This window comes from Camelus ferus, chromosome 10, assembly GCF_009834535.1.
Source record: "Camelus ferus isolate YT-003-E chromosome 10, BCGSAC_Cfer_1.0, whole genome shotgun sequence".
NCBI lineage: Eukaryota > Metazoa > Chordata > Mammalia > Artiodactyla > Camelidae > Camelus > Camelus ferus.
Window position 1 is genome coordinate 58934839 of NC_045705.1, and position 13920 is coordinate 58948758.

The 13920-nt window shown below is 33.3% G+C and overlaps 1 protein-coding gene across 2 annotated transcripts in view; it reads left to right on the forward strand.

Moving 5' to 3' along the window:
• The window catches only part of PPME1 (protein phosphatase methylesterase 1), a 60270-nt gene that overhangs the window by 12592 nt on the left and 33758 nt on the right, over window positions 1–13920 (forward strand). The window lies entirely within an intron of this gene.

Genomic DNA, 13920 nt, shown 5'->3' on the forward strand with positions numbered 1-13920 from the left:
ATGTCTTTATCTGGAAGTGATTTTAAGTGAGGTAAGGTTTCATTCATTTGCTTGAAACGTACTGGCCCATTAGTATCCCATCCTGTCTAATGCAGGACTGTTGTGTAAAATGCTACTGTTTCCATTTTTGGATTCCATGATGCCCAGTTAACATTCACATCAATGGCCAACCCAGAAAAGTAATAGGGATAGGATGTAGGATTTTCAAGCACATGGTTAATCAGTATCTAGTAAGTTGAAACTCTTTAAACAGGTCTCCTTTGTTGTCTCTCTTTGAATGACATCAGAGAAACTTGAGAATTATCTTTGTTTCTTCCTTCTCACTCAATCTGCTCCCTCCCTCAAATATTATTATTACTATGGTTGTAAACCTTGACTTTCTTTTTCGTCTCAGTGGTGCTCAGGCTTGCTACCAGGGCCCTCTACCAGTTGTCCCTACAGCAGGAACCAGTCCTCTTCCATCTCTTCCTGGGGATTTCTGGGTGCTCGTTGTTAGCTTTGATGATTTTAGGAACAGAGAGAGAACCTGGTATTATTTTGAGAGTAGTATGGAAAACTGATAACAAAGTGACCCTAAGAATAAGATTCTAGCTAGGCTGAGTTATTTACTTTAGTTTTCTCAATTGCAGAAGAGGAATAATAGTAGCTACCCTAGAGAGTTGTTTTTGAAATTAAATCACGCACTTACCTCCATTTTCTCCCCAAACCCCATTAAATTATAGTAATGTAATTTGGAAAAAGTAATATAACTGAAGGACAAAGAAGTGGAGGGAAGATAATATAGCAACAGGATTTAGGAAGATTGCAAATTGAAGAATATTAACTCACTAAAAGAAAGCAAACTGAAAACTACCCGCAGGAGAATGAAAGTGCAAGCTAATCCATATCACAACCCCATACAGGCTCAGGAATTGTAGGTGCTGGGTACCTCTGAAAGGGGGCTAAAAACAGGAGGATTGGTTGACCCCATTAGACTCCCAGATCTTTTCCTTTCCCTCAACTTATTGAAAATAAATTTCTCAATAATGAGAGACAGGTTAACTTTTGAAGGAATTGAACCAGAGTGGGTCTGGACTCAGAAATAGTAGGCATATTAGGGCAAAGACAAAGCAACAGGATGAAGCAGGGATTAAGTGAAGGTACATATTTTGTCTTCTAAATATATTCATGGCTTTCTCCTTCACCTTCTTCAGGTCTTTGCTTAAAGATACCTTTCCTGACCACCTGATTTAAAATTACAGTCCTTCCCGACCTGATACTCATTGTCCCTCTTTCTGGCTTTATTTTTCTCCATGGTAGTTATTGCTACCTTACAAATTTTTGCTTATGTCTCCTACAGTGTTAACACAGGAGTAGGGGGTTTTGTCTTTTTTTTTGTTTAGTGCAGTATTCCCAGTGCCTAAAATAGTATCTTGTAGGTGCTCAGTGAGTATTTGTTGAATGAGTGAACAAATGAGATTATTCAGATCCTTTTCCCAAAGACTCACAGCTAGTCTTAAGTCTTCAGGTGGGAGCTTGGAGGATTTCTTCCTGGAGAAATGACTGGCCTAAAAGAAAAGACATGCAGATATTGATATTTGGGGGAAGAGTCCCCCATTTAAAAGGCTGGGCCTCTACTTGATAACTGTACAGTGGTATTCAATAGTCAACAAACCTGCTTTCTCACAGTATCACCAGGGAAAGCATCTAACACAAAAGATGGAGACCAAAACAAAATGAGAAAAGAAAATAATAATACATATTATTATATGCATTATTAATTATATATTATATGAATTATTTAAAATAATGTGTATTATTAAAATGAAAGTACTGAAAAAAAACTAATATCTTTTGTCAGAGACAAGAAAGAACATGGCATCTGTGAAACAAGAACAGGATGCTCTTTTTTTTTTTTTTTTTTTTAACAAAAAAGGGAACCTTGTTTCAGAGAACAAAATATAAATGTTGGGAATGAAAACATGTATAATTGATATAAATTCAATAGAAGAGAAAGTTTAAAGTCTCCCCTGGAAAGCTGTTCTACTTCAAGATTAAAATTTAGAAATATAGGGGATTTAAAGATTGTTAAAAAATCTCTACAGCAGTACTTTATTAGAAGTTGATAGAAAAATACCCTAAATTTTGAGAAAGAGTAGCTAACCTAAAATTGTTTCGGCTAATATTTGCCTACTGTGTCTTTGTCTGTCTTTATTTTGGAACTTCTGGTCTCTTTTAAATAGTATATAGCTGGAATCAAAAAAAAAAAATCTCATTTGAGGATATTTCAGACCTAGAGTATTCTTGATACTATCCTTTATATCTATCCTTGATATATTTGAATTTATTTCTGCCATCTTATCTTGTTTGTGTCATCTGACCTGTGTTTCTTTTTCTCATTCCATTTTTTTTCTCTATTAGTGTAGTAATGATACAATCTATTTTTGAATGCTCACCTTATCATTTTTTGGTAACAACTTTATTGAGATAGAATTTACATATGATACAACTGACTCATTTAGAGTATACAATCAATTTTTTTAGCGTATTCCCAGAATTTTGCAACCATTACCACAATTGATTTAGAACAAGTTCAGCACCCCAAAAAAGAAACTTTATACCCATTGGCATTAGCCCTGCTTTTTCCAAACCTCTGAGCCTTACACAGCCAATCTATTTTCTGTCTCTATAGATTTACCTAATCTGGACATTTACAACAAATGGAATTATACAATAAATGTGATCTTTTGTGATTGTTATTGCTAATATAATATTTTCAAGGTTCATCTATTTTGTAGCATGTTATAATACTTTATTCTTTTTTATTGCCAAATCATACTCCAGTACATGGATATATACCACATTTTATTTATCCATTCAATAACTGATGGACATTTGAGTTGTTTAAACTTTTTAACTATTAACAATGCCACTATGAGCATTCATATACAAGTTTTTATGTAGGCATATGTTTTCATTTCCCTTGGGTGTACCTAGGCATGGAATTGCTAGATCATGTGGTTTCTCTCTGTTTAACTTTTTGAGGAACTGATGAACTGTTCTCCAAAGCAGCTGTACCATTTTATATTCCCATCAGCAAAGTATGTGGGTTCAGAGTCTCTACATTCTTGCCAACACTTGTCATTGTCAGTCTTTTTTTGTTTACAGCCATCTCAGTAGTGTGAAGTGATTCTTTGTTGTGATTTTGATTTGCATTTCCCTAATAACTAATGATGCTGAATATCTTTTTATGTGCTTATTGGCCATTTGTATATCATCTCTGGAGGAGTGTCTATTCAGATCCTTTACTCATTAAAAAAATTGGGTTGTCTTTGTATTGAGTTATAAGAGTTCTTTATATATTCTAGATACAAGTTCCTTAGATCTATTTGCAAGTATTTTCTTGCATTCTGTGGGTTGTCTTCATGTTTTAATGGTGTCCTTTGAAGCACAAACATTTTTAATTTTTATAAAATTCAATTTATCTATTTTTTTCTTGTGCTTTTGGTATCATAGCTGAGAAGTCATTGCCTAACCCAGGTTTGTGAAGATTTATGCCTATGTTTTCATCTTAGAGTTTTATAGTTTTAGCTCTTACATGTAGGTCTGTGATCCATTTTAAGTTAATTTTTGTGTATGATGTGAGGAATGGGTTCAGCTTCATTCTTCTGCATGTGGATACCCATTGTCCTGGCAGCATTTATTGAAAAGACTCCTCTTTCCCCATTGAAGTATCTTGGCACGCTTGTCAAAATTAATTGACCACACATGCGTGGGTTTATTTCTTAACTCAGTTCTATACCATTTATTTGTATATCTGTCAGTGTCACACTGTATTTATTGCTATAGCTTTAGGAAGTGAGTCTTGTAACCTTGTTTTTCATTAAAACTTGTTTTGACTATTCTGGGTCCCTCAAATTTCCATATTAATTTTAGGATTAGCTTGTCAATTTCTGCAAGGAAGTCAGGTGCAATTTTGATAGTTACTAGTTTGAATCTGTTAAAATGTAAAGCCATTTTAACAATATTACATCTTCTAATCCATGAATATGCGATACCTTTCTATTTATTTATGTCTTCTAAAATTTATTTCAGCAATGTTTTATAATTTTCTGTGTACAAATCTTGCATTTCTTTGGTTAATTTATTCCTAAATATTTTATCAACGCTATTGTAAATGGAATTGTTTTCTTAAATTCATTTTTAGATTGTTCATTGCAAGTATATAGAAATACAATTGATTTTTGTATATTAATCTTGTATTCTGCAACTTTACTGAACTTATTTACTAGTTCTTATAGTTTTTTAATGGAGTCCTTAGGATTTTGACCTAGACGTTTTAACATGCATACTTAATATATAAAAGGACAAGTTGAATCAATATTTTTGCCATTCTTCTCAAATAATACAAAGTCTTTAGAAACATGTGGCAGACAGAACAATGATATCTGAAGGATACTTGGGTTCGATCACTGGAACCTGTGAATATATTATTTTACATGGCTGAGGAGAATTAAGGTTACATATGGAATTAAGGTTGCTTGTCAGCTGATTTTATTTTTTAACACCTTTATTATGGCATGATTCCTGTACAGTAAAATACACATATTTCAGATGTACAATTTGATGAATTTTGATAGATGTATACACCCATGAAACCACCACCACAATCAAGATAACTAACATTTCAAATGTGAAAATGGGTATATGTGAGTATATGAGGGACTGGGACATTGTGCTGTACACCACAAATCGAACACATCGTAATTGCCTATACTTCAATTAAAAAAACAAGATGAATTTTGACGGTGAGGTATAGCTCAGGGTGAACGCATGCTTAGCATGCCAAAAAAAAAAAAAAAGATAGCTAACATTTCCATCATTCCCCAAGAGGTGCAAATTTTGAATTTCCAATTTATCTCTTCGCAGACTTTTTACCCTGTGGTAACCATAAGTTTGTTCTCTATGTTTGTGAATCTGTTTCTGTTTTGTAGATAAGTTCATTTGTGTCCTTTTTTTTTAGATTCCACATATAAGCAATATCATATGGTATTTTTCTTTCTTTTTTTGGCTTATTTCACTTAGAATGACAGTCTCCAGGTCCATCCTGGTTGCTGCAAATGGCATTATTTTATTCCTTTTTATGGCTCCATTCTCTGTCGCTTGCTCTCACATGCTCGCTCTCTCTCTCTCTATATATATATAAAATTTCTTGTTTATTTAGTCATCTGTTGGTGGACATTTGGGTTGTTTCCATGTAAATAGTGCTGCTGTGAACATTGGGGTGCATGTGTCTTTTCAAATTATATTTTCCTCCAGATACATGCTCAGGAGTGGCATTGCTGGATCATATGGCAAGTCTATTTTTAGTTTACTGTCTTCTGTAGTGGCTGCACCAGTTTACATGCCCACCAACAGTGTAGGAGGGTTCCTTTTTCTGCACACCTTCTGCAGCATTTATCATTTTTGGACTTTTTAATTATAGCCATTCTGACTGGTGTGAGGTGATATCTCATTGTAGTTTTGATTTGCATTTCTCTAACAATTAGCAATGTTGAGCATCTTTTCATGTATTTGCTGTTTATGTATTTTGGAAATTAGTCCCTTGTTGGTCACATCATTTGCAAATATTTTCTCCCATTCTGTAGGTTGTCTTTTCGTTTTGTTGATGGTATCCTTAGCTGTGCAAAAACTTTTAAGTTTATTTAGATCCCATTTGTTTATTTTTGCTTTTGGTTCTATTACTTTAGGAGGTGGTTCAAAAAAATTGCTGTGATTTATGTCAAAGAGTGTTCTGCGTATGTTTTCCTCTAGGAGTTTTATAGTGTCTGGTCTTACATTTAGGTCTTTAATCCATTTTGAGTTTATTGTTGTATATGGTGTTAGAGAATGTTCTTATTTCATTCTTTTACAGGTAACTGTCCAGTATTCCCAGCACCACTTATTGAAGAGACTGTCTTTTCTCCATTGTATATTCTTGCTTCTTTTGTCATAGATTAATTGACCATAAGTGTGTGGGTTTATTTCTGGGCTTTATATCCTGTTCTATTGATCTATATTTCTGGTTTTATGCCAGTATCATACTATTTGATTACTGTAGCTTTGTAGTATAGATGATTATATGGTTTTTATTCTTTAGTTCATTGATGTGGTATATCACACTGATTGATTTGTGGATATTTTTTAATCCTTGCATTCTTGAAATAAATCCCAGTTGGTCATGATGTATAATCCTTTTAATGTATTGTTGGAGTCGGTTTGCTAGTATTTTATTGAGGATTTTTGCATTTACTGTGTTCATTGGTGATATCAGCCTGTAATTTTCTTTTTTTCTGATACCTTTGTCTGGTTTTAGTATCGGTGATGGTGGCCTCATAGAATGAGTTCAGAAATGTTCCTTTCTCTGCAGTTTTTTAGAATAGTTTCAGAAGGATGGGTGTTAACCCTTCTCTAAATGTTTGGTAGAATTTACCTATGAAGCCATCTGGTTCTGGACCTTTGTTCATTGGGAGTTTTTAAATTACTGATTCAATTTCAGTACTGGGTAATTGGTCTGTTCATATTTTCTATGTCTTCCTGGTTCAATCTTGAGAGATTATACCTTTCTAAGAGTTTGTCTATTTCTCTTAGGTTGTCCATTTTATTGGCATATATCTGCTTATAGTAGTCCCTTATGATCCTTTGTATTTCTGTGGTATTGGTTGTAACTTCTTTTTTCTGATCACTGAAGATGAAATTAAAAAATACCTTGAGACCAGTGAAAATGAAAACAAGATCATCCAAAACCTATGGGATGCAGCAAAAGCAGTTCTAAGAGGGAAGTTTATGGCAATATAGGCTTACCTCAGAAAACAAAAAACTCAATCTAATCTTACACCTAAACCAACTAGAGAAAGAAAAACAAACAAAACCCAGTTTGCAGAAGGAAATAAATCATAAAGATCAGAGCAGAAATAAATGAAATAGAGACTTACATATTTGTGTATTTTTTACACACACATACATGTAATTTTAACCAGTTGTTGTAACCAAAGTTGTATCCTTTAAGGTACCTAGTTATTGTTGATGGAAACAGTCCCTGACATAAAATTTCAGTACCAAAGAAAGCTGTCAGTCAAGTGTAAAAATGGGTAACAGCATCTTCTGACATGCAGAGTTTCAAAATTAATTCCCTTTTCTCAGGAAGCTAATGAAGGATGTGTTCCACCAAAAGAAGAAAGTGCATCAAGAAAAATATGGGATATGGGAATGAGGGATCCAACACAGGAGGAAAGCAAGGGGAATTCCCAGGATGATGCTGAAATGACATGAATTTATCCTTTTCAGAGAGCAAGCATTCCAATTTGGAGCAGATGAATAGAAGGTGCCAGAAAAGGGAATTTCCAAAGAAAAAATGAACCTGATACATCATCTAATGTTATTGACCTTTTTAAGAGAAGTTTTACAGATTTCTCAAAAGTTTTTTTTTAATTTAAAAATGTTTAATTATGAAATATACATAAAATTTAAAATATATATATACAGGTTAAAGAAGAATAAAATAAACTCCCATATGTTTACCACCTAGCTGATAATATAGAACATTATCAGCATTTTAGAAGCCCATTTGCCTCTCCCCAAGAGCATTCCCACTCCCCACAATCTTGAATTGCACATTTATCATTCCCTTGCTTTTTTTCTTAAATAGTTATACCATGTACTTATGTGTTCAGAAAAAGATATTATTTAGTTTTGCCTGTTTTTGAACTTTATCATTAATAGAATCATACTGCATTTATTCTGTGCTTATTTCTTCCTCTAAATATTATATTTTTGAGATTCATTTGTGTTATTTCATGTGATTCTAGCATATCCATTTTCACATCTGTGCTGTATTCAACTGTCAGAGTATATTATAATTTGTACATTCCACTGATAGTAAACATTTAGCTTGCTTGTTATTATTCTTTGCTTTTATGGAAATGCTTCCATGAACTACTAAATCGAAGCACACCAGTTCAGTTTTACCAGGTGATGCTTCAGTTTACACTCCCACCAGCAATGGATGCCAGCTCCATTTGATACAGATCCTCCCCAAATACCTGGTAATGTCTGGCTTCTTATATTTTGTCAACATGCCGGGTATGAAATGATACCTTATTGTGATTTAAAATTTTATGTCTTTTGGAGTGAGTCCATTTTCCTTGGTTTCTCCCCTCTATACATGTTATTAAGCTCTGATTTCCTTTTGTTTAAAAAAAATTGTCTCTTGACAGTGAATGAAATTGGGACCCTTTTAATATGTTTGTAGGCTGTTTGTGTTTCTCCTTTTGTGAAATGCTTGTTGATGTCTTTTGTCTATAAAAAAAAATTTGAGAAGCACTTAGTGATAGTTCAATAGAAAACTAAGCAAATAAAACAAAGGACAATGATTAATTCTGGAAAAAAGTAAGAAGTTGTATAATAAAGAAAATATAGTCAGTATACTATGTGGCTTAGCTGTGAACAGTATTTCTGTAATAACTAGCATTTATGAAGTACTTATTATATGCCTATTTGTAATCATACCTCAGAGCTTACAGTTGAGGAAATTGAGGCAGAGATAACTTGTTAATGATCACAAAGCTTATAATTATTGGAAATAAAATTTAACCTAAGAAAATTTATACATAGCCATACTATAAAAACTATATATAATTTTAAAGAATAGTTTTAATTTTGGTTAAGTCCAACTCCTAAATCTTTTATCATTTCTGCTATTGGTGCTGTAGCTAAGAAACTGTGGCCCAACCCAAGGTCACAAACATTTACTCCTGTGTTTTCTTCTCAGAGTTATAAAGTTTTAGCTCTTACGTTTAGGTTTATGATCCACTTTGATTTAATTATGTATGTAGTGTGAGGGTCCAGCTTCTCGTACTTTTTGCATGAATACTTTTGCAGTTGTCCTAACACCATTTGTTGGGAGGACTGTTCAGTGAATTGTCTTGGTCCCTTTGTTGAAAATCTATTGACTATAAAGGTTAGAGTTTATTTCTGGAGTCTCAGTTCTATTCGGACTGAATGTTAGAATATATGTCTACTCATGCTTATACCACAGTCTTGATTAATGTAGCTTTGTAGTATCCTTTTACTGGAAGCCTTATCAAGACTCAGTAAGGAGGATTCTTTTTATTAGCCTCAAAGCATAATAATAGTACAATAATGACAATAAACATTTACTGAGACACTGAGCTAAGTACTTTATGCACATTAATTCATTTCATACTGTCAGCAGATGATCATAACTGTGTCAGACTTTGAGAGTACAATGGTGAACAAATGGAGAATATTCTTGGTTTCATGGATCTCAAACATTAGTAGCAAATTAGGTGCAGTGACTGGAGGATAATAACAAATATAGGAACAAACTAATTTTAGAAAATGATTAGTTCTATGACAAAAATAGAACAAGCTAATTTGAGAGTAACCAAGGGATAAGGCTACTTTAATCCTTATAACAACCCCTAAAAGACTGATCTTATGACCCTATCTGACATGAAGAAACTCAGGCTTGGAGAAGTTAAGTGACTTGCCCAAGGTCACACAATTAATAAAGGCAGAACTGGGTTATGAAATCAAACCTTTGGTCACTAGTAAATGTAAAATTAATTTAGGTTCAGGAAGTTTTAAGGGTACAGTATCCTCTCATTCTTTTCTCCATCTTTAAAAATTGTCCTCTTTCTGCTGGAAATAGGTTAAGTTCAAAGTATAGGCCAAGAACTCTTAATTTGGAATTCTTGGATGGATTTCTTGAAGCTAGTGGAATTATGTACAAAATATAAACGTATGCATTTTTTTTCTAGAGTGAGGGTTCATAGTTCATCAGATTCTGAACAGGGTCTGTGACGCTAGCAAAGGGTCCATAAACATGCTTGAGTCACGTGGTTTAGGGAGATGCCATATTTCCTGTTTGTCTCTCACAGCACTGCTTTGTTCCCTCTCTGCCAGACTTTTCCTCTGGTAGCAGGAGGTGGGAGGAAATTATACATTTATTTTGTTAGGTCTGAAATAAACTTTATTCTGGCATCAAAAATTCTGTATACATTTATCTCCCAAAGTAGAATTTTATTTATAAATTATAGAACTTAGTAATTGATCTATTAGTTAAGAACTTTAGAATTAACTTTGATTCTACTGTCAGTCATCTTCCATATCTTGAACATTCCTAAAATTTGTTTATTGTTGTTTTGAAAGTTCTTTCTATGTTTTCCTCTTTAATTCCATTGCCAGCCTAGACTCTCATCTTCTCCTACCCAGGTTATCGCAGCACATTTTTTTCCAGAATCAAGTCCATCTTATACTTTTCAAGGCATTGCTCTTTCTGAAATACTTTAATCTGTGCATTTTATTGGCTTCTCATTTTCTGCAGTACCATCCAAACTCTATCTGACTTTTGGGACCCTAACACACAAATAACAGAAAAAGAACATATATTCTCCACTTTATTACTTACTATTTCTTTTTCCATGATCTGCTTTTATTTGTATCAGCTTTTAGTTTTCAAAATTGCTGGATTATTCCCACCTGGTTGCAGTTATTTTTAAAATTTGTTTGTTTTGTATCAATGTCCCCTATCACAGGCATCATACTGGGTCCTTATTTATGCCCTTCTCTCTGACTAAAATATCTTCCTTACCACTCCCTATTTCCCTATTTCCATCATCAGTCCAAATTCTCTCTGTCCTTCAATGCATAGCTTAAATGTTACTTTTTCTTTGAAGTCTCTGTTTCCCAAGCTGAAAGTAATCTTTGTTCCCTCCTTTGAACATTCACAGCACTTTACCTATACCCCTTAGGGGTATTTAAAGTATTTATCTGTACATTATGTTAGGTATTTAGGTATTTGATATTAGCTTCTTGGGAGTAGAGGCATTGTCTCACTAGTTTTAAGATTATCCCAGCATCTCCTACCACCCCATCTCAGGTCCACCCTAATACATATAATAGGTTCTTGGTGAATAAATCCTTATTTTTAAAGTATAACTTAACCTTGTTATGCTTTTGAAAGTTATTTTCGTTATATCAGAATTCTTTCATTATGACTCCATGGAGAAAAAAGTCAGTAATTAATTCATTTTTAAAAATTGTAACTAAAAAGAGCCTACACAGGCTAAAAGGACCATAAAGTAGCTAGGTGTTAAAGAATACGAAACTATTTTTTTTAAACCAAAACTACATGCCTAAAATACAGAGTATTCTTTCTGACTAGAATATAAAGATTCATGTAAGGACCTTATTGTGTGCTTCATGCCTAACATTGGTTGCAAAATTTCCTGAAGTCATGGAGTGTATAAATAATTATGTGTCCAAATGAAGATGTTAGGAGTATACCAGAAAAATCTTTGTGGGAGTAGGAGCAACCTTTGGAGGTGTATAGATTATTGGCTCTTTAACCAAATGGGAATTACTCATAAGCTGGTTTAAGTTGGATAGTCCCTGGAACTTTTTTTTTTTTAATGAAGGAGATTAGAAGTGGAAGGTGTTCTCCTAGGCATAATTTCTGCTTGAAGAAAGTAATTTTCATTTAACTAGTGCCTGGGCAACTTGGAAAGTCTTTGTGGCCTTGGCAAAGTCTGCCATATTTAGACTCTGAAAATGAAACTTCTGATAATATGCCCTAAATAAAGCCTTACTACTTTTCAGAAGCATAAATGAGAGACTAGGAGAGAAAAAAAAATCTGAGAATTAGCATAGCATTGGAGAAAAGAGCAGAGACTTTGAAGAGTGATGGAACTGGATTTGAATCTTGTCACTGCCACTTAGTAGTTGTATAACCTTGAGCAAGTTACTTTGTATCTCTAAATCCGGTTTTCATCTGTAAAAAGGGGAGGAAAATAACTCAGAGTTTTGTGAGGATTAAATAGAATCATAGAATCATGCCTGTAAATTGGCACAGTGACTCACTATTATGTACAGTAAATGTTAGGTACTATTACTATGATGGTATCCTAGGTCTAGACATCAAAATTTCATGCATGGATCCTTAAAATCTATTACATGCCATATTAGGGATGTTATAGATACTCAAAATAGTATATGCATAGGTGGATTTGTGAGTGACTGATCAGTAAGAATTCTGCTTTTAGAATGAAATTCTGCCGTTAGTAGTGATGTGGATGAACCTAGAGAATATTATGCTTAGAGAAAGACAAATACTATATGATATCACTTATATATGAAGTTAAAAAATAATACAAATGAATGTATATACAAAACAGAAATAGACTCACAGAAAACAAACTAGTGGTTACCAAAGATGAGAGGTAAGGGGGAGTGACAAATTAGGGGTATGGAATTAACAGATACAAACTACTGTGTATAAAATAGATAAAAAGGATATGTTGTATGGCATGGAGAGTTATAGCCATTATCTTATAATTTATAATGGAGTATAATCAGCAAAATACTGAATCATTGTGCTATACACCTGAAACTAATATTGTAAATCAACTATACTTAAATAAAAATAAATGCTAGAAAAAAAAAAAAAAGTTCTGCTTTTAGTTTTCCAGTAGGCATTCAAGAGCAAGTAGCAAACCAAAAACAAAAGGTCTAGGCTAAAGTTGTAGTTTACTTCCACAGAGGGAGTTTTTCTATCAGAAGATAGGTTTACCTATTCATGAGCAACTACCAAATGCCAGATGTATTAGATCCTTTTAAAAGGTATCTTATTTTTCTCAGTGACTGCAACCGAAGGCGGAAAAAATTTATATAATTTGAATTTGCCCAAGTCCATACTGTTAGGAATTTATAGGGAATTATAGTGAAATGGTAGACACTGTGAGGAATTTGAACCCCTCATTCTAAATCATATACTCTACCTTTGTATTTCTAGCACCTCTCTCTCAACTCTAAAAATTGGGGAACTCTGAAACTTATCAGTACCTAGGCCACATCCCAGATCATTTAAATCAATTTCTAGAGGTGAGACCCAAGCATCAGTATTTTTAAAAGCTCCCCAGTTGATTTTATTGTTATATGAATTGGGAACTACTGAACTGTTTCAGTGCCTATTAGAGAATAGATAAATCAGTAAATACTTGACTTTTGAAAGAATACATCCCTGATTGCCCAGCTGCTCCATTGTAATTCTTTCCAGTATTATAGTCAACCTAGAGTGCTTTTGTATTACCTTAAGTTTTAAAAAGGAGTTCTGTATTATACTTTGTACATGTTTTCAATTAGGTCCCATAGCATATACAAGAAGATACCAGGCAGGAGGTAATGTTTTGCTGCTGACAGAATTCTGAATTTCCTACATTACTGGAAAGAAATAAGAATAATGGAAATAAGAGATGACTCAGGGTTTCTTTCTTGTGTTCTATCCAAGGTTGAAGGCATAGGTTGTAAATAGACATTTGTTGATTTTTTTTAAATTAATATTCTTAATAATATATGGTTCAAAAATCAAAAGATAGAAAGAGATGTGTATTGAAAATTGTCCTTTTCAACTACCAGTCATAGTTCCCCTCCCAGGATATCATCAATGTTATATCAGTTTTCTCCCAGAGATATTTTAAACATATTTAAGCAATTACGTTTATACATATTTCTCATTTTTACCTAAATGGTAGTATGTTCGTTATGCTTGCTTACTCAACAGTGTATCTTACCTATACATAAAGAATTTTATCAGTTATATAATTTCTTCTTTTTTACAACTGAATATTATTTCTCTATGTACCAAAATTATTTTAATCAGTTATCTGCTGATATTCAAGTTATTCCCAATTTTTCTCTATTACAAACAGTGCTACATTGAATAAATAAGTCATTTCACTTCTGTGTGAGCTTGTCTTCAGATAAATACTCAGAAATTCAAGATGTTGATACTGCCAGTTTGCCTTCTATGAAGGTTGTATATTGATTGATTGAGAAATGACAAAGAAGCATGAAAAAATGTGAAAAATTAAAGGCATGAAG